We start from the raw sequence: 22328 nt of genomic DNA on the forward strand, positions 1-22328 counted from the left end.
ATACAGAGTAAAGCTCCCTCTACACTGTCCCATCAAACACTCCCAGGGCAGGTACAACACGGGTTAGATACAGAGTAAAGCTCCCTCTACACTGTCCCATCAAATACTCCCAGGGCAGGTACAGCACGGGTTAGATACAGAGTAAAGCTCCCTCTACACTGTCCCATCAAACACTCCCAGGGCAGGTACAGCATGGGTTAGATACAGAGTAAAGCTCCATCTACACTGTCCCATCAAACCCTCCCAGGGCAGGGACAGCACGGGTTAGATACAGAGTAAAGCTCCCTCTACACTGTCCCATCAAACACTCCCAGGGCAGGTCCAGCACGGGTTAGATACAGAGTGTCAGCCGTGGCTCAGGCGGCAGCACTCTCTCCTCTGAGTCAGAAGGTTGTGGGTTGAAGTCCCACTCCAGAGACTGGAGTCTAAAACTCTGTGCTGCCCCTCCAGTGCAGTGCTGAGGGAGTAAAGCCCAGTGCGGAGTAAAGTTCCCTCTGCACTGCTCCACTAACAGGCCTGAGCCCCAAACTCAGAAGAGCGCCCTCTGCTGTATTCCACTTGTCTCAGCAGCGGGAGAAGCAGGCGGCGGAAGTCCCGCCCCTCGGACACCCTGATTGGTTGGAGGACCCACCGCCACCTCAGTCCTCCAAGCTCCGCCCGCTCTCTCCCTATTGGTTGGAGCTCCCGTCAGTGACTGCCGTGGAGTTGATGACGTGCCCCAGTCTGGCTCCCTGCAGAAGACATGGGCTGTGGCCGCTCAATCTGCGCCAGGAGGGCGCTGGGATGGTGCGGTTTGTATTTTCTTTTTATTTATCTGTCCGCCCGTGCTTCACTCCGCTATATATAAAAAACCCTCATAAAACTCACTTTCCGCCGGTGATCCGGACTCTTGCAGTTTCTGGGCCGACCCAGAATGCGAGGCCCTGCGCAGGCGTGGTAGCGGCTCATCCTCAGGAGCGGGCCCCGGTGGCGCATGCGGAGTAGGGGGAGGGGTCGGGGCCTGTTCAGAGCCCGCGCTCACCTTGGTGCGGCGCATGCGGAGTAGGGGGAGGGGGCGGGGCCTGTTCAGAGCCCGCACTCACCTGGAGCGGTGCATGCGGAGTAGGGGGAGGGGTCGGGGCCTGTTCAGAGCCCGCGCTCACCTTGGAGAGGCGCATGTGGAGTAGGGGGAAGGGGCGGGGCCTGTTCAGAGCCCGCGCTCACCTTGGAGAGGCGCATGCGGAGGAGGGGGAGGGGGCGGGGCCTGTTCAGAGCTCACCTCCAACAATGAGAAAAACAACAACTTGTATTTCTATAGCGCCTTTAACGTAGGAAATCGTCCCAAGGCGCTGCACAGGAGTATTGTAAGACATTGAAAAATGTGACCCCGAGCCACAAAAGGAGAAATTCGGGCAGATGGCCAAAAGCTTGGTCACAGAGGTGGGTTTTGATCAGCCATGATCGCATTGAATGGCGGAGCAGGCTCGAGGGGCCGAATGGCCGACTCCTGCTCCTATTTTCTATGAAAGAGAGGCGGAGAGGTTCAGGGAGGGAATTCCAGAGCTTAGGGTCGAGGCAACAGAAGACACGGCCACTGATGGTGCAGCGATTATAATCAGGGATGCTCAAGAGGGCAGAATTGGAGGAACGCAGTTGTCTCGGGGGGGGGGGGGAAGTTGTTTTCTTTGGAACCGAGGAGGCTGAGGGGAGACCTGATTGAGGTGTATAAAATTCTGAGGGGCCGAGATAGGAAGGACCTATTTCCCTTGGCAGAGGGGTCCACAACCAGGGGGCATAGATTTAAAGTAATTGGTCGGAGGTTTAGAGGGGAGTTGAGGAGAAATGTTTTCACCCAGAGGGTGGTGGGGGTCTGGAACTCACTGCCTGACAGGGTGGTAGAGGCAGAAACTCTCATCACATTTTAAAAAGTACTTGGATATGCACTTGAAGTGCCGTAACCTACAAGGCTACGGACCAAGTGCTGGAAAGTGGGATTAGTGTGGATAGCACTTAATCGGCCGGCCCGGACAAGGTGGGCTGAATGGCCTTCTGTGTCATTATTTTTCTGTGATTCTATCGCGGGGGGCGGGTGGTTGTGAGGCTGAAGGGAATAACTAAGATAGGGAGGGGCGAGGCCATGGAGGGATTTGAAAACAAGGATGAGAATTTTGAAATCGAAACATTGCTTAACCGGGAGCCAATGTAGGTCAGCGAGCACAGGGGTGATGGGTGAACGGGACTTGGCGTTGAGTTACGACACGGGTAGTTTTGGATCACCTCAAGTTTACGTGGGGTGGAATGTGGGAGGCCAGCCAGGAGTGCGTTGGAATAGTCGAGTCTCGAGGTAACAAAGGCCCGGGTGAGGGTTTCAGCAGCGGATGAGCTGAGGCAGGGGCGGAGACGGGCGATGTTCCCGAGGTGGAAATAGGCGGTCTTTGTTATGCTGCGGATATGTGTTCGGAAGCTCATTTCAGGGTCAAATATGACACCGAGGTTGTGAACAGTGTGGTTCAGCCTCAGAGAGATGTTGGGGAGAGGGATGGAGCCAGTGGCTAGGGAACGGAGTTTGTGGCAGGGACTGAAAACAATTGCTTTAGTCTTCCCAATATTTAATTGGAGAAAGTTTCTGCTCACCCAGAACTGGATTAGAGATCGTGGAGGGGTCGTGAGAAGTGGTGGTGAGGTAGAGCTGGGTGTCATCAGCGTACATGTGGAAACTGATGCTGTGTTTTCAGATGATGTCACCAAGGGGCAGCATTTAGATGAGAAATAGGAGGGGCCCAAGGATAGATCCTTGGGGGACACCAGAGGTAACGATGCGGGAGCGGGAAGAGAAGCCATTGCAGGTGATTCTGTGTCTACGATTAGATAGATAAGAATGGAACCAGGCGAGTGCAGTCCCACCCAGCTGGACGACGGTGGAGAGGCGTTGGGAGAAGGATGGAGTGGTCAACCGTGTCAAAGGCTGCAGACAAGTCAGGAAGGACGAGGAGGGATAGTTTACCTTTGTCACAGTCACAAAGGATGTCATTTGATGAGACTTTGCTGAGACTTGATTTGACTTCAGGGCCAAGTCAGTGAGGTGGATTGGGCTGTTTCTGGCCCACTAGTTATTGTCGGCACGGCTAGACACCAGTGGGACCAGCTCTACCCTGTTTGTTCTTTGAGGCAAAATAAGCCAAAAAAAATTCCTGCTTCCCCCCCTTACCCTTTCTACACTCCTTTTACAGGGTTTTAGAAGTGGAGCATTTACAGACAGGAAGCTCAAACCAAACATCACCTCAAGGTCTGAGGGTTAGACGATTCCTCAGGACCTGATTCAGTCGCTCCTCCAATCTGCTGGCACACCCGTGAGTTCACACTGGGGAAGAGAACTTCTAAATGTACTGAAAGAGCTTCAAAGTCTACAAATACCTGAAGCATCACCAGTGGCCACACACTGGGGGAAACCCGGGCCCCGTGTGTGGGAAGGGATTCACTCATCCATCCGCTCCGATGATACACCAGCAAGTTCACACGAGGGAGGGACCTTTACCCTCCATGCTGCTGAGACACCAGCTTGTCCACACCGAAGAGGGACCGTTGACCTGCTCCGTGTTTTTGAAGCAATTCTCTTATTCTGCCACCCTCCTGAGACACCAGTTTGTTCACAGTGATGAGAGACCGATTAAATGTTCTGACTGTGGGAAGAGATTTAAAAGGTCCCAGGATCTGAAGAGACACCAGCTGGAGAGAGCAGGAGGGATTCTGTTCACCTGCTTCCTGTGTGGGAAGAGATTCACTCGGTCCTCAAATCTGCTGGCACACCAGCGAGTTCACACTGGGGAGAGGCCGGTGAAACATTCCGACTATGGGAAAAGCTTTCAAATGTCCCAGGAGCTGAAGGGACACCAGCTGGAGAGAGCAGGAAAGACGCCGTTCACTTGCTCCGTGTGTGGGAAGGGATTCACTCGACCATCCCACCTGGTGAGACACCAGCAAGTTCACACTGGGGAGAGACCATTCACCTGCTCCGTGTGTGGGAAGGGATTCACTCAGTCATCCGACCTGCTGAGCCATCAACAAGTTCACACTGATGAGAAACCGTTCACCTGCTCCGTGTGTGGGAAAGGATTCACTCGGTCATCGGACCTACTGAGCCATCAACAAGTTCACACTGATGAGAGACTGTTCACCTGCTCCGTGTGTGGGAAGGGATTCACTCGGTCATCGGACCTACTGAGACACCAGCGAGTTCACACTGGGGAGAGGCCGTTCACCTGCTCCGTGTGTGGGAAAGGATTCACTCGGTCATCGGACCTACTGAGACACCAGCGAGTTCACACTGTTCTGTAGTGCAGGGCCCTGGAGACAGCTGGGGTGACATGAACGTGGAATGGATGAATGTTTTATAAATTCTTGTACTATTGTTTAATCTTTAAGACTGTTGTGCTGATGATTCCCTTCGACTGACTGTTTATGGTGTTCCATAGAATGTACAGCACAGAAACAGGCCATTCGGCCCAACTGGTCCATGCCGGTGTTTATGCTCCACACCCACCCTACTTCAATTAACCCGATCAACATCTCCTCCCATTCCTTTCTCCCTCATGTGCCTTCCCCATAAATCCATCTATGCTGTTCACCTCAACCACTCCCTGTGGTAGCGAGTTCCCCATTCTCACCATTCTTTTGGTAAAAAAGTTTCTCCTGAATTCACTCCTGTATTTATTAGTGACTATTTTAAGTTTGTGGCCTCATAAACATAGAAGATAGGAGCAGGAGTAGGCCATTCGGCCCCTCGAGCCTGCTCCGCCATTCAATGAGATCATGGCTGATCATCCAAATTCAGTACCCGGTCTCTGCCTTCTCCCCATATCCCTTTAGCCTTAAGAAATATATCTAACTCCTTCTTGAATATATTTAATGATGAATTGGCCTCCACTGCCTTCTGTGGTGGAGAATTCCACAGGTTCACCACTCTCTGGGTGAAGGAATTCATCCTCATCTCAGTCCTAAATGGATTACCCGTTATCTTTAGACTGTGACCCCTGGTTCTGGACTCCCTGACCATCGGGAACATCCTTCCTGCATCTAGTCTGTCTAGTCCTGTTAGAATTTTATAAGTTTCAATGAGATCCCCTCTCAATCTTCTAAACTCCAGTGAGTATAAGCCCAATCGACCCAATCTCTCCTCATACATCATTCCTGCCATCCCAGGTATCAGCCTGGTGAATCTTCGCTGCACTCGCTCCATGGCAAGAACATCCTTCCTCAGATAAGGTGACCGAAACTGCACACAATACTCAAGATGTGGTCTCACCAAGGCCCTGTACAACTGCAGCAATATAAATATGATGAGATTCTGTTAAGCTGACCAGTATGTTGTTGTACTTTCATTTTTTCTGATGAATTAAACATTACTGAGCCCTTGTACGCGTGTTATGGGATGACTTTTTTTATTTGTTCATGGGATGTGGGCATCACTGGCAAGACCGGCATTTATTGCCCACCCTAATTGCCCTTGAGAAGGTGGTGGTGAGCCACCTTCTTGAACCGCTGCTGTCCGTGTGGTGAAGGTACTCCCACAGTGCTGTCAGGGAGGGAGTTCCAGGACTTTGACCCAGTGCCGATGAAGGAATGGCAATATACTTCCAAGTTAGAATGGTGTTTGACTTGGAGTTGGTGGTCATAGAGTCATAGTGTTATACAGCACAGAAAGAGGCCCATCGTGTCTACACCGGCCATCAAGTCCTGTCTATTCTAATCCCATTTTCCAGCACTTTGTCTGTAGCCTTGTATGCTATGGCGGTTCAAGTGCTCATCTAAATGCTTCTTGAATGTTGAAACTAGAACTATGGGGCATAGTCTTAGAATAAGGGGCTGCTCTTTCAAAACTGAGATGAGGAGGAACTACTTCACTCAGAGGGTGGTAGGTCCATGGAATATGCTGCCCCAAAAAGCTGTAGAAGCTACATCATTACATAAATTTAAAACAGAAATAGACAGTTTCCTAGAAGTAAAGGGAATTAAGGGTTACGGGCAGTGGGCAGGAATTTGGACATGAGTCTAGGTTCGGATCGGACATGGCCCTGTGGGTAGCGGAGCGGGCCCAGGGGCCGTGTAGCCTGATCCTGCTCCTATTTCGTGTGTCTAATTCTGTTAGATTCAGGAGATGGTTCTGTGATAGTGGATTGGCGGTTAGGATCAGATCAGCCATGATCTTATTGAATGGTGGAGCAGGCTTGAGGGGCCGATTGGCCTACCCTGCTCCTATTTCTTATGTTCTTATGTGAGGGTTCCTGCCTCTACCACCCTTTCAGGCAGTGAGTTCCAGATTCCAACCACACTCTGGGTGAAAAAGTTTTTCCTCAAATTCCCTCTAAACCTCCTGCCCCCTACCTTGAAACTATGCCCCCTGGTTATTGACCCCTCTATTAAGGGGAAAAGTTCCTTTCTATCTACCCTATCTATGCCCCTCATAATTTTGTACACCTCAATCAGGTCCCCCCTCAGCCTTCTCTGCTCCAAGGAAAACAACCCCAGCCTGTCCAGTCTCTCTTCATAGCTGAAGCGCTCCAGCCCAGGTAACATCCTGGTGAATCTCCTCTGCACCCTCTCCAATGCAATCACATCCTTCCTATAGTGTGGCGACCAGAACTGCACACAGTATTCCAGCTGTGGCCTAACTAGCGTTTTGTACAGCTCCATCATCACCTCCCTGCTCTTATATTCTATGCCTCGGCTATTGAAGGCAAGTATCCTATAAGCCTTTTTAACCACCTTTTCTGTCTGTCCTGCTGCCTTCCGGGATATATGTATTCTATCAGGTGTTCCCAGGCACCTGCTGTCCTTGTTCTTCCAGGTAGAAGAGGTCACGGGTTTGGGAGGTGCTGCCGAAGAAGCCTTGGCGAGTTGCTGCAGTGCATCTTGTAGATGGTACACACTGCAGCCACGGTACGCCAGTGGTGGAGGGAGTGAATGTTTAAGGTGGTGGATGGGGTGCCAATTAAGCGGGCTGCTTTGTCCTGGATGGTGTCGAGCTTCTTGAGTGTTGTTGGAGCTGCACTCATCCAGACAAGTGGAGAGTATTCCATCACACTCCTGACTTGTGCCTTGTAGATGGTGGAAAGGCTTTGGGGAGTCAGGAGGTGAGACACTTGCCGCAGAATACCCAGCCTGTGACCTGCTCTTGTAACCACAGTATTTATGTGGCTGGTCCAGTTAAGTTTCTGGTCAATGGTGACCCCCAGGATGTTGATGGTGGGGGATTCGGTGATGGGAATGCCGTTGAATGTCAAGGGGCGGTGATTAGACGCTTGCTTGTCGGAGATAGTCATTGCCTGGCACTTGTGTGGTGCAAATGTTACCTGCCACTTATCAGCCCAAGCCTGAATGTTGTCCAGGTCTTGTTGGATGCGGGCATGGACGGTTTCATTATCTGAGGAGTTGCAAATGGAACTGAACACTGTGCAGTCATCAGTGAACATTCCTACTTCTGACCTTATGATGGAGGGAAGGTCATTGATGAAGCAGTTGAAGAGGGTTGGGCCGAGGACACTGCCCTGAGGAACTCCTGCAGCGATATCCTGGGGCGGTGATGATTGACCTCCAACCACCACAACCATCTTCCTTTGTGCTCGGTCTGACTCCAGCCAGTGGAGAGTTTCCCCCGATTCATTAGCATTGAGGTAATAGTGAGAGTAATAGAAATATAGAAACATAGCAGATAGGAGCAGGAGTAGGTCATTCGGCCCCTCGAGTCTGCTCTGCCATTTAATGAGATCATGGCTGATCATCCAAATTCAGAACCCTGTCCCTGCCTTTCCCCCATATCCCTTGATCACTCTAGCCTTAAGAAATATATCTAACTCCTTCTTGAATATATTTAATGAATTGGCCTCCACTGCCTTCTGTAGTAGAGAATTCCACAAGTTCACCACTCTCTGGGTGAAGAAATTCCTCCTCATCTCTGTCCTAAATGGCTTACCCCTACTCCTTAGACTGTGACCCCTGGTTCTGGACTCCCCGACCATCGGGAACATCCTTCCTGCATCTGGTCTGTCTAGTCCTGTTAGAATTTTATAAGTTTCAATGGGATCCCCTCTCATTCTTCTAAACTCCAGCAAGTATAAGCCCAATCGACCCAATCTCTCCCCATACGTCATTCCTGCCATCCCAGGTATCAGTCTGGTGAATCTTCGCTGCACTTCCTCCATGGCAAGAACATCCTTCCTCAGATAAGGTGACCAAAACTGCACACAATACTCAAGGTGTGGTCTCACCAAGGCCCTGTACAACTGCAGCAAGACATCCCTGCTCCTGTACTCGAATCCTCTCACTACGAAGGCCAACATACCATTTGCCTTCTTAACCGCCTGCTGCACCTGCATGCTTACCTTCAGCGACTGGTGCACAAGGACACCCAGGTCTCGTTGCACTTCCCCTTCTCCCAATCTATTGCCATTCAGATAATAATCTGCCTTCCTGTTTTTGCCACCAAAGTGGATAACCTTGCATTTATCCACATTATACTGCATCTGCCATGCATCTGCCCAATCACCCAACCTGTCCAAATCATGCTGGAGATTCTCAGCATCCTCCTCACAACACACACGCCCACCCAGCTTTGTGTCGTCTGCAAACTTGGAGATATTACATCTAGTTCCCTCGTCTAGATCATTAATATATATTGTGAATAGCTGGGGTTCAAGGACCGATCCCTGCGGTACCCCACTAGTCACTGCCTGCCACTCGGAAAAAGATCCGTTTATTCCAACTCTCCCCATATCCCTTGATCCCTTTAATCCCATGGTAGTTTTCTAAGGGCCAATGAATTTTGTCCCGGATTATTGTCTCTAAAAGTTTCCCCACCACCGACGTTAGGCTGACTGGCCTGTAGTTGCCGGGTTTATCCCTCTCCCCTATTTTAAACAGGGCTGTAACATTTGCAATCCTCCTGTCCTCTGGCACCACCCCCATGTCCAAGGAGGATTGGAAGATTGTGGCCGAAGCCTCCGCAATTTTCACCCCTACTTCCCTCAGTAACCGAGGACAAATCCCATCCGGACCGGGCGACTTTTCTACTTTGAGGACTGCGAACCTTTGAAGTCCCTCCTCTTTATCTATTTGTATCCTGTCCAGTATCGCTCCGGCCTCCTCCTTTACTGCTACATTGGCAGCATCCTCTTCTCCAGTGAAGACAGATGCAAAGTTCTCATTTAGTCCCTCAGCCCAGCCCTCTGCCTCCACAAGACAATCTCCCTTTAGGTCCCCAATCAGCCCCGCCCTTCCTTTGACTGCCCTTTTACTAGTTAAGTGTTTATAAAAGACTTTTGGGTTCCCTTTTATGTTCGCTGCTAATCTGTTCTCAGACTCGCTCTTTGCCCCTCTTATTCCATTGTTTAGATCTCCTCTGTACTTTCTATATTCAGCATGATTCCCCACTGTATTATCAACCTTACATTTGTCATAAACCTCCTTTTTCTCTCTCACTTTAACCTCTATCTTTAGTCATCCAGGGAGCTCTAGCTTTGGATGCCCTTCCTTTCCCCCTCATAGGAATGTGTCTGCTCTGTACCCGAACCAGCTCCTCTTTGAAGGCCTCCCATTGGTCATTTTCTGTTTTGCCTCCCAATTTTTGACTCCAATCCACCTGGGCCAGATCCCTTTTCCTCTCACTGCAGTTATTTTTTACGCTTGATTGTTCTTTGTCCTTTTTTATAACTATTCTAAACCTGATGATATTATGATCACTGTTCCCCCAAATACTCTCCCACTGAAACACGCTCCACTCGCCCCACTTCATTCCCCAGAACTAGATCCGGCTCTGCTTCCTTCCTCCTTGGGCTGGAAACACACTGATCCAGAAAGTTCTCTTGTACACATTTCAGGGACTCCTCCCCAATTTGCCCTTTACACTGTTACTATCTATATTCGCATAATTGAAGTCCCCCATTATCACTGCTCTCTAATTCTTGCATCTTTCTGTAATTTGCCTGTAAATCTGCTCCTCTATCTCCTCCCCACTATTTGGTGGCCTGTAGTAAACACCCAGCAGTGTAATCGCTCCTCTATCTCCTCCCCACTATTGTGTAGATCGCCACTAAATAAGAGAGTTTGACTTCGACGAACTATAAACAAGTTGTTTATTTACAGGAACAGGCTAATTACAGCAGGTAAGATGGCTGACTGTAGGAGCACCGTGGTGTAGGTCTTGTCCCAGCGGGGACTCCACGAGGACTCAGTTTGCAGTCCTGTGGGGAGTGTGATGATGTCATCACGCTCTGCTGTGTGTTCCCGCGCTTTGGGCGTCACGTGATGCGCGTTGTTGCGTCGCTGGCCATTGAGGCCGAAGTCGGGAGGCCGGGCTGTGCCGGTGCTTGCCGCAGGAGCAGAAGATTGCGTCGCTCCTGTCGGCTGGCCGTTGAGGCCGAAGACGCTAGGCCGGGCTGTGCCGGCGCACGCACATCACGTCGTACGTGACGTGACGTCAGCGCGCTAGGGCGCGCCTTAAAGGGGAAATGGCCCCAACAGGTAAGTTAAAAGGGCACCGGCCCCAAAAGGTAAGTTAAAGGGAATTATGTGTCTCAATGTAAGGGACAACCAGTGGTACCACCACAAAAGGAACATTAAAAATAAACTTTCCCAGGCTCACAGATCCTGAGCAGGCCCATTTACAAAAAGGCGGCGGGCCGATCCGTCCAATGAGCCGGTTCCAGGTCCCGCCTCCTCCTTCGCCGCGATTGGTTGGAGGACCAAAGCCCCTCGGTCGGTCCTTCAGGCTCCGCCTCCCCTCGCTCATTGGTGGAGCGCTCACGTTGGAGGAGCAAACATAGAAACATAGAAGATAGGAGGAGTAGGCCATTCGGCCCTTCGAGCCTGCTCCGCAATTCAATGAGATCATGGCTGATCATCCAAATTCAGTACTCAGTCCCTGCCTTCTCCCTATATCCCTTGATCCTTTAGCCTTAAGAAATATATCCAACTCCTTCTTGAATATATTTAATGAACTGGCCTCCACCGCCCTGTGTGGTAGAGAATTCCACAGGTTCACCACTCTCTGGGTGAAGAAATTCCTCCTCATCTCAGTCCTAAATGGCTTACCCTTTATCCTTAGATTATGACCCCTAGTTCTGGACTCCCCGGCCATCGGGAACATCCTTCCTGCATCTAGTCTGTCCAGGCCTGACAGAATTTTATAGGTTTTGATGAGATCCCCTCTCAACTCCAGTGAGTACAAGCCCAATCGACCCAATCTCTCCTCGTACGTCATTCCTGCCATCCCAGGTATCAGCCTGGTGAATCTTCGCTGCACTCCCTCCATGGCAAGAACATCCTTCCTCAGATAAGGCGAACAAAACTGCACACAATACTCAAGGTGCGGTCTCACCAAGGCCCTGTACAACTGCAGCAAGACATCCTTGTTCCTGTACTCGAACCCTCTTGCTACGAAGGCCAACATACCATTTGCCGCCTTAACCGCCTGCTGCACCTGTATGCTTACCTTCAGCAACTGGTGCACAAGAACACCCAGGTCTCTTTGCACCTGCCCTTCTCCCAATCTATTGCCATTCAAATAATAATCTGTCTTCCTGTTTTTGCCACCAAAGTCGATAACCTCACATTTATCCACATTATAGAGCATTTGCCATGTTTCTGGCCAATCACCCAACCTGTCCAAATCGTACTGGGGTTTCACGACATCCTCCTCACAGCATACCCTCCCACCCAGCTTTGTGTCGTCTGCAAATTTGGAGATACTACATCCAATTTCCTCGTCCAGATCATTAATATATATTGTGATCAGCTGGGGTCCTAGGACCGATCTTTGCGGTACCCCACTAGTCACTGCCTGCCACTCGGAAAACGACCCATTTATTCCAACTCTTTGCATTCTGTCTGCCAACCAGTTCTCTATCCAAGTCAATACCTTGTCAATAAAATTCTGTCAGGCCTGGACAGACTAGATGCAGGAAGGATGTTTATGATGGCCGGGGAGTCCAGAACCAGGGGTCACAGTCTAAGGATAAGGGGTAAGCCATTTAGGACTGAAATGAGGAGGAATTTCTTCACCTAGAGAGTGGTGAACCTGTGGAATTCTCTGCCACAGAGGGCGGTGGAGGCCAGTTCATTAAATATATTCAAGAAAGAATTGGATATATTTCTTAAGGCTAAAGGGATCAAGGGATATGGGGAGAAGGCAGGGACAGGGTACTGAATTTGGATGATCAGCCATGATCTCATTGAATGGCAGAGTAGGCTCGAAGGGCCGAATGGCCTAATCCTGCTCCTATCTTCTATGTTTCTATGTAGTACTGGCTATCCGACAGTGCAGTGCTCCCTCAGTACTGCCCCTGCGACAGTGCAGCGCTCCCTCAGTACTGCCCCTCCGACTGTGCAGCGCTCCCTCAGTACTGCCCCTCCGACAGTGTGGCACTCCCTCAGTACTGACTCTCCGACAGTGCGGCGCTCCCTCAGTACTGCCCCGCCTGCAGTGCAGTGCTCCCTCAGTACTGCCCCTCCGACAGTGCGGCGCTCCCTCAGTACTGTCCCTCCGACAGTGCAGCGCTCCCTCAGTGCTGCCCCCTCCGACAGTGCAGCGCTCCCTCAGCACCGCACTGGAGTGTCAGCCTCGCTTTATATACTCAAGTCCCTGGAGCGGGATTTGAACCCACAACCTTCTGACTCTGCTATCCACTGAGCCACAGCTGACTCCAGTCTTTTACACAGTTTCATCATAACTTCCTTGCTTTTGCACTCTACGCCTCTCCTAAAGCAGGGGAGTTATGATGAATTGTTAAACAGTTTTTTTGCAGAGTGACCAAGGCTGTCTGCAGGAAACAATTGTGCATTTGAAAGCAGCTTGTATTGTGAAGCTTGTGCCCCTTTGCCAGGCCCGCTGCCTGCGGCCCCTCTCCCAGATTCCAGCCCCAGCTCTGTGCTGACTGAGCTGCTCTCACCTGGGGACAGCGCGTCACAATCGGCCCCAGCGCACCTGAGCTGGAGAGGAGGTCCCGCCCCCTTACCACGCCGCCATTGGTTGGAGGACCAGGCCGCCCAGTTCAGTCCTCCCACCTCAGCCCTCTTCCTATTGGTCAAAGCTCCCGTCAGTCAGAATCACATTGCTCCGGCTCACTCCGCCACCCCGCGCGGTTCAATCCACTCCGTTCGGTGTCCGCGGAGGTCCCGCCCGCCCGACTCTCAGGTTTGGTTTTTCTCGTATTTTACTTTATAATCTCGCTCTCCGCTCCCCCCTCACCTCGATTTAAATCGATTCCCCAACACTTGACTTTACCCCGGCCGCTGATTCCGCCTCTTTCCCGGGCCCGGCCTTCCGTCTACACCCCGGAGGCCCCGCGCAGGCGCACTGGCAGCCTGGTGTTGCGCCTGCCCGCGCTGTGATTGGTGCAGGGGAAGGCAAGTGGGCGTGTCCGGCCCCCGGGCCCACGTGGGGGAGTCAAAGGTTGGCTGGAGCGCATGCGCAGCCCGCCTCGCACCGTTGGGAAGCTTTTCAAATATTTTTTTTGCGAAACAAATTGAAAACACTCATTAATTCCCCCAACCTCCTCCCCTCTAAAGTGCGATTATTATTATTCTTGTTTTTCCTCATTTGTGTGGGGTGTCTTTTTTTACCTTGCGGTGGCGTGCGCCGATCCAACCGACCGCTTGGCGTTGAGTGCTGACGTCAGCGCGTAATCGGAGGGGGGATGGATTGACGCGAGGCGCCCGCCAATCAGGAGCGGGGAAAACGCTGGGAGGACCGGGCGGGCTGACGGTCCTCCAACCAATGGCGGCGCGGGAGGGAGGGGGGCGGGACCTCGGTGGGCTGCAGGCCGCTTTCCTGCTTTCATTGTCTGCAGGAGCTGTTCAAGGGGAGGGGGTGGGAAAAACCCAGCTTGTGAGTGTTTATTCCTTTACATTACCTTTATTGCAAGGCTGTACATCAATTGCATTCATTTAAAAATAAGTGAACCTTTTCTCTTTTCGACTTTTATCCAGAACAAAGAGCCCTGGTGCTGTGAACATTTTGGTGGGCAGCCACTTTTAAAGGGACAAAGACCAGCATTCTTCCTCCTCTCTCTCTCTCTTGTGAGTATTTGTGGTGGGTGAGAGGGTGGGGTGAGTCAAAGGGGACTGCGGCCCCTTTTCAACAAAAACAATTGCTTGGCCATTTAAAGGGGAACGGGTGCCCCCCCAGGTATTTAAAGGGGCAGTGCCTCTCTCTGTATCATGTAAGAGCAGGGAGGTTCTGCTTGAACTGTACAAAACACCAGTTAGGCCACCGGCTAGAGTGCTGCATGCAGTTCTGCTCGCCCCATTGCAGGAAAGATGTGACTGCTCGAGACGGGAGATTTACGAGGATGTTGCCAGGACTAGAGAATTTCAGCTACAAGGAAAGATTGAATACATAGAAACATAGAAGATAATCTACATCCTAGGGTCCTTAAGGAAGTGGCCCTAGAAATAGTAGATGCATTGCTGATCATCTTCCAAAATTCGATAGACTCTGGAACAGTACCCATGGATTGGCGGGTAGCTTATGTTACCCCACTGTTCAAAAAAGGTGGTAGAGAGAAAACGGGGAATTACAGACTGGTAAGCCTGACATCGGTAGTGGGGAAAATGCTAGAGTCCATTATAAAAGATGTAATAGCAGAGCACTTGGAAAACAGTGACAGGATCGGACAAAGTCAACATGGATTTACAGAAGGTAAATCGTGCTTGACTAATTACTGGAATTTTTTGAGGATGTAACTGGTAAAATGGATAAGGGAGAACCAGTGGGTGTGGTGTATTTGGACTTTCAAAAGGCTTTCGATAAGGTCCTGCATAAGAGATAGAAACATAGAAACATAGAAGATAGGAGTAGGCCATTTGGCCCCTCGAGACTGCTCTGCCATTCAGTGCAATCATGGCTGATCATCCAAGTTCAGTACCCTGTCACTGCTTTCTCCCCATACCCCTTGATCTCTTTAGCCTTAAGAAATATATCCAACTCCTTCTTGAATATATTTAATGAATTGGCTTCTACTGCCTTCTGTGGTACAGAATTCCACAGGTTCACCACTCTCTGGGTGAAGAAATTCCTCCTCATTTCTGTCCTAAATGGCCTACCCCTTATCCTTAGACTGTGACCCTTGGTTCTGGACTCACCGACCATCGGGAACATCCTTCCTGCATCTAGTCTGTCTAGTCCTGCCAGAATTTTATAAGTTTCAATGAGATCCCCTCTCATTCTTCTAAACTCCAGCGAGTACAAGCCCAATCGACCCAATATGTCCTCACACATCATTCCTGCCATCCCAGGTATCAGCCTGGTGAATCTTGGCTGGACTCCTTCCATGGCAAGAATATCCTTCCTCAGATATGGCGACCAAAACTGCACACAATACTCAAGATGTGGTCTCACCAAGGCCCTGCACAACTGCAGCAAGACATCCTTGCTCCTGTACTCAAACCCCCTCGCTATGAAGGCCAACATACCATTTGCCTTCTTAACCCCCTGCTGCACCTGCATGCTTACCTTCAGCGACTGGTGCACAAGGACACCCAGGTCTCGTTGCACTTCCCCTTCTCCCAATCTATTGCCGTTCAGATAATAATCTGCCTTTCTGTTTTTGCCACCAAAGTGGATAATTTCGCATTTATCCACAATATACTGCATCTGCCACTCATCTGTCCAATCACCCAACCTGTCCAAATCATCCTGGAGTTTCTCGGCATCCTCCTCACAGCACACACGCCCACCCAGCTTTGTGTCGTCTGCAAATTTGGAGATATTACATCTAGTTCCCTTGTCTAGATCATTAATATATATTGTGAATAGCTGGGGCCCAAGGACCGATCCCTGCGGTACCCCACTAGTCACTGCCTGCCACTCGGAAAAAGACCCGTTTATTCCAACTCTTTGCTTCCTGTCTGCCAACCAGTTCTCTATCCAATTCAATACCTTGCCCCCCAATCCCATGTGCCTTAACTTTACACGCTAATCTCTTATGTGGGACCTTATCGAAAGCCTTCTAAAAGTCCAAATACACCACATCCACTGGTTCGTCCTTACCTATTTTACTAGTTACATCCTCAAAAAATTCCAGTAGATTAGTCAAGCATGATTTACCTTTTGTAAATCCATGTTGACTTTGTCCGATCTTGTCACTGTTTTCCAAGTGCTCTGTTATTACATCTTTTATAATGGACTCTAGCAGTTTCCCCACTACCGATGTCAGGCTTACCGGTCTGTAATTCCCTGTTTTCTCTCTACCACCTTTTTTGAATAATGGGGTTACATTAGCTACCCTCCAATCCATGGGTACTGTTCCAGATTCCATCGAAAACCCAGCAGCTTCTCCTCCATCTCCACTCCAGCTCAAACTGCTGCAACAAAAAGACCTACACAGGCGGCCAGGGACCGACTTCCGTCACCTGCAATAAAACTCTTCCCGACAGCCGCTGACTAATGGCGGCCGCAGCACCCACAATTCCCCGCGCCCCAGAAACCGCTCTATCCAACGCGCTGATTTCCCAGCTGAGAGTGCGCATGCACCCCGGGGCCGCAGGCCATTCTGGGAGCCTGGCTCCTGTCCTTTGTGCCAAGTCGGACTCGGTGGAACGGGCTGAAGAAACCGGGAAGCGGCGGCTCGGATGGGGTAGGCACTGCACCCTGGGTTTCCTGGTGCCGGGGCTCTGGCCGCACGTCCACTGGGCCCGGCTGCTCTGATTCTGATTGAGGTTTTTGATGAGGTAACACAGAGGGTTGATGAGGGCAATGCGGTTAACGTGGTGTACATGGATTTCCAAAAGGCATTCGACAGCGTGTAAAGTTAAGGCACATGGGATTGGGGGCAAGGTATTAACTTGGATAGAGAACTGGTTGGCAGTCAGAAAGCAAAGAGTTGGAGGAAACGGGTCTTTTTCTGAGTGGCAGGCAGTGACTAGTGGCGTACCGCAGGGATCGGTCCTTGGAACCCAGCTATTCACAATATATATTAATGATCTGGACTAGGAAACTAGGTGTAATATCTCCAAGCTTGCAGATGACACAAAGCTGGGTGGGCGTGTGTGCTGTGAGGAGGATGCCGAGAAACCCCAGGATGACTTGGACAGGTTGGGTGATTGGGCAGAAGCATGGCAGATGCAATATAACGTGGATAAATGCGAGGTTATCCACTTTGGTGTCAAAAACAGGAAGGCAGATTATTTTCTGAATGGCAATAGATTGGGAGAAGGGGAAGTGCAACGAGACCTGGGTGTCCTTGTGCACCAGTCGCTGAAGGTAAGCATGCAGGTGCAGCAGGCGGTTCAGAAGTCAAGTAGTATGTTGGCCTTCGTAGCGAGAGGGTTTGAGTACAGGAACAAGGATGTCTTGCTGCAGTTGTACAGGGCCTTGGTGAGACCACATCTGGAGTATTGTGTGCAGTTTTGGTTGCCTTATCTGAGGAAGGATGTTCTTGCCATGGAAGGAGTGCAGTGAAGATTCACCAGGCTGATACCTGGGATGGCAGGAATGATGTATGAGGAGAGATTGGGTCGATTGCGCTTATACTCGCTGGAGTTTAGAAGAATGAGAGGGGATCTCATTGAAACTTATAAAATTCTAACAGGACTAGACAGACTAGATGCAGGAAGGATGGCGGGGGAGTCCAGAACCAGGGGTCACAGTCTAAGGATAAGGGGTAGGCCATTTAGGACAGAGATGTAGCATGTAGAAAGTCCTACAAGAGAGGGGGCGGTACTGGACCTAATTCTAGGGAATGTGGCCGGCCAAGTGGAAAAAGTGCTAGTAGGTGAGCACTTCGGTGATAGTGACCATAATATGGTAAGATTTAAGGTGGTCATGGAAAAGGACAGGGATGGGCCGGAAATAAAGGTTCTAAATTGGGGGAAGGCCGATTTTAATAGGATAAGGCAGGATCTGGCCAAAATGGACTGGGATCAGCTACTTGTAGGAAATTCCGCATCGGAGCAATGGGAGGCTTTCAGAAGGGAGATTGAGATCATACAATGGCAACATGTTCCCGTAAAGGTCAAGGGTGGTTCCAAAAACCACAGGGAACCTTGGATGTCAGGGGATATACGAGAATGGATTAGGAAAAAAAGGAGGGCTTTTGGTAGATACAAAAGGCTAAAGACGGAGGAAGCCCTAGAGGAGTACAAGAAGTGCAGGGGGATACTTAAAAAAGAAATTAGGAGATCAAGGAGGGGCCATGAAATAACACTGGCGAGCAAAATAAAGGAAAATCCTAAGATGTTTTATAAGTATATTAAGGGTAAGAGGATAACTAGGGAAAAAATAGGGCCCATTAGGGACAAAAGTGGAAATCTGTGTGTGGAGCCGGAAGATGTAGGAGGGGTTCTAAATGAATTTTTTGCATCTGTTTTCACTATGGAGAAGGACGATGTAGACATAGAAATAGGGCGGGGGGACTGTGATATGCTCGAACATATTAACATCGAGAGGGAGGAGGTATTGGCGGTTTTAGCTGGCCTAAAAATGGATAAATCCCCAGGCCCGGATGAAATGTATCCCAGGCTATTATGTGAGGCAAAGGAAGAGATTGCGGGGGCTCTAACACATATATTCAGGACCTCTCTGGCCACAGGGGATGTGCCAGAGGACTGGAGAACCGCTAATGTAGTACCATTATTCAAGAAGGGTAGTAGGGAAAAACCGGGGAACTACAGGCCAGTGAGCCTAACATCAGTGGTAGGAAAATTATTGGAAAAAATTCTGAGGGACAAAATTTGTCTCCACTTGGAGAGGCAAGGATTAATCAGGGATAGTCAACATGGCTTTGTCAAGGCAAGATCATGTCTGACTAATTTGATTGAATTTTTTGAGGGGGTGACTAGGTGTGTGGATGAGGGTAACGCAGTGGATGTGGTATACATGGATTTCAGTAAGGCCTTCAATAAAGTCCCGCACAGGAGACTGGTCAAGAAGGTAAGAGCCCATGGAATCCAGGGTGCCTTGGCACATTGGATACAAAACTGGCTTAGTGGCAGAAGGCAGAGGGTGATGGTCGAAGGTTGTTTTTGTGACTGGAAGCCTGTGGCCAGTGGGGTGCCACAGGGATCGGTGCTGGGTCCCTTGCTGTTTGTGGTCTACATTAATGACTTGGATATGAATGTAAAAGGTATGATCAGTAAGTTCGCGGATGATACAAAAATTGGTAGGGTGGTAAATAGCGAGGAGGGTAGCCTCAGCCTGCAGGACGATATAGATGGGTTGGTCAGATGGGCGGAACAGTGGCAAATGGAATTTAACTCAGAAAAGTGCGAGGTGATGCACTTTGGGGGGACTAACAAGGCAAGGGAATACACAATGAATGGTAAGACCCTAGGCAAGACGGAGGGTCAGAGGGATCTGGGTGTGCAAGTACACAGATCCCTGAAGGCGGCGGAACAGGTGGATAAGGTGGTAAAAAAGGCATATGGGATACTTGCCTTCATTAGCCGAGGCATAGAATATAAGAGCAAGGAGGTTATGATGGAGCTGTATAAAACACTGGTTAGGCCACAGCTAGAATACTGTGTGCAGTTCTGGTCGCCACACTACAGGAAGGATGTGATAGCTTTGGAGAGGGTGCAGAGGAGATTCACCAGGATGCTACCAGGGCTGGAGCGCTTCAGCTATGAAGAGAGACTGGGCAGATTGGGTTTGTTTTCCCTGGAGCAGAGGAGGCTGAGGGGGGACATGATTGAGGTGTACAAAATTATGAGGGGCATAGATAGGATGGATACTAAGGAGCTTTTTCCCTTTAGTAGAGGGGTCAATAACTAGGGGGCATAGATTCAAGGTAAAGGGCGGGAGGTTTAGAGGGGATTTGAGAAAGAACTTTTTCACCCAGAGGGTGGTTGGAGTCTGGAACTCACTGCCTGAAAGGGTTGTGGAGGCAGGAACCCTCACAACATTTAAGAAGCATTTGGATGAGCACTTGAAATGCCATAGCATACAAGGCTACGGACCAAATGCTGGAATATGGGATTAGATTAGACAGGGCTTGATGGCCGGCATGGACACGATGGGCTGAAGGGCCTCTATCCGTGCTGTATAACTCTATGACTCTATGACCATGAACAGCCACACAGTCGTGGGTGAAGAGGGAGTAGAGGAGGGGGCTCAGCACACATCCTTGTGGGGCCCCCGTGTTCAGGGTCAGGGGGGTGGAGGTGTGGTTACCTAATTTGACAGACTGGGGTCTGTTTGTTAGGAAGTCCAGGGTCCAGTTTCAGAGGGAAGTGTTCAGGCCAAGAGTGTGGAGTTTGGTGGCCAGCTTGTTGGGGACGATAGTGTTGAATGCTGAGCTGTAGTCTATGAACAGCATTCTGATGTAGGTCTCTTTACCATCTACCGATCTCTTTACCGATCCCTGCAGTACCCCACTAGTCACTGCCCGCCACTCGGAAAAAGAGCCGTTTATTCCAACTCTTTGCTTCCTGTCCGCCAACCAGATCTCTATCCAAGTCAATACCTTGCCCCCAATCCCATGTGCCTTAACTTTACACGCTAATCTCTTATGCGGGACCTTATCAGAAGCCTTCTGAAAGTCCAAATACACCACATCCACTGGTTCTCCCTTATCTATTCTACCAGTTACATCCTCACAAAATTCCAGTAGATTAGTCAAGCACGATTTACCTTTTGTAAATCCATGTTGACTTTGTCCGATCCTGTCACTGTTTTCCAAGTGCTCTGCTATTACATCTTTTATAATGGACTCGAGCATTTTCCCCACTACCGATGTCAGGCTTACCGGTCTATAATTTCCCGTTTTCTCTCTACCACCTTTTTTGAATAGTGGGGTAACATTAGCTACCCTCCAATCCATGGGTACTGTTCCAGAGTCTATCGAATTTTGGAAGATGACCAGCAATTCTGTCCCTCTAGTGCTACTTGTCTCTCCCAGTCCTCTCTTCACCTTGTTTCTCCTCTCTAATGTTTCATCCTGGTGCCCATCCCCCTGTCAAATTAATTTAAACCCTCCCCCACAGCACTAGTTAACCGTCCCATGAGGACATTGGTCCCGCTCTGTTGAGGTGCAACCTGTCCACCTTGGACAGGTCCCTCCTGCCCCAGAACTGGTCCCTCCTGCCCCAGGAATCTGAAGTCCTGCAATATTTCTCTTTCAGGTACTTCTCCAATTCCCTTTTGAAAGCGGTGATTGAATCTGCCTCCACCACCCTTTCAGGCAGTGCATTCCAGATCCTAACCACTCGCTGCGTCAAAAAGTTTTTCCTCATGTCGCCTTTGGTTCTTTTGTCAGTCACCTTAAATCTGTGTCCTCTGGTTCTCGACCCCTCTGCCAATTGGAAGAGTTTCTCTCTATCTACTCTGTCCAGACCCCTCTTGATTTTGAACACCTCGATCAAATCTCCTCTCAATCTTCTCTGCTCCAAGGAGAACAACCCCAGCTTCTCCAGTCTATCAATGTAACTGAAGTCCCTCATCCCTGGAATCATTCTCGTAAATCTTTTCTGCACCCTCTCTAAGGCCTTCACATCCTTCCTAAAGTGCGGTGCCCAGGATTGGACACAATACTCCAGTTGAGGCCGAACTAGTGTTTTATAAAGGTTCATCATAATTTCCACACTTTTGTACTCTATACCTCTATTCATGAAGCCCAGGTTCCCGTAAGATTTTTAACTGCTTTCTCAACCTGCCCTGCCACCTTCAATGATTTGTGCACATATACCCCCAGGTCTCTCTGTTCATGCACCCACTTTAGGATTGTACCCTTTAGTTTAGATTTCCTCTCCTCATTCTTGCTACCAAAATGTATCACTTCACATTTTTCTGCATTAAATTTAATCTGTCACGTGTCTGCCCATTCCACCAGCCTGTCTATGTCCACTTGAAGTCTATCACTATCTTCCTCACTGTTCACTATACTTCCAAGTTCTGTGTCATCTGCAAATTTTGAAATTGTGCCTCGTACACCCACATCCAAGTCTTTAATATAGATCAAGAAAAGCAGTGGTCCGAGAACCGACCCCTGGGGAACACCACTGTGTAACTTCCTCCAGTCCGAAAAACAACCGTTCACCATTACTCACTGTTTCCTGTCACTTAGCCAATTCCCTATCCATGCAGCCACTGTCCCTTTTACTCCTCCAGTCCATGTACCCGCTCCAGGGACTTGAGCATATAAAGCGAGGCTGACACTCCAGTGCAGTGCTGAGGGAGCGCCGCACTGTCGGAGGGGTAGTACTGAGGAAGCGCCGCACTGTCGGAGGGGCAGTACTGAGGTAGCGCCGCACTGTCAGAGGGGCAGAACTGAGGGTGCGCCGCACTGTCGGAGGGGCAGTACTGAGGGAGTGCCGCACTGTCGGAGGGGCAGTACTGAGGGAGCGCTGCACTGTCGGAGGGT

The 22328-nt window shown here is 50.0% G+C and overlaps 1 pseudogene; it reads right to left on the minus strand.

The window, feature by feature from the left end:
- Window positions 1–22328, minus strand: part of LOC147083064 (uncharacterized) — a 113564-nt pseudogene that overhangs the window by 46658 nt on the left and 44578 nt on the right.

The sequence above is a fragment of the Somniosus microcephalus genome, unplaced genomic scaffold (genome assembly GCF_052327205.1).
Source record: "Somniosus microcephalus isolate GS21.2 unplaced genomic scaffold, FLI_Smic_1.0 scaffold106, whole genome shotgun sequence".
NCBI classification, from domain to species: Eukaryota; Metazoa; Chordata; class Chondrichthyes; order Squaliformes; family Somniosidae; genus Somniosus; species Somniosus microcephalus.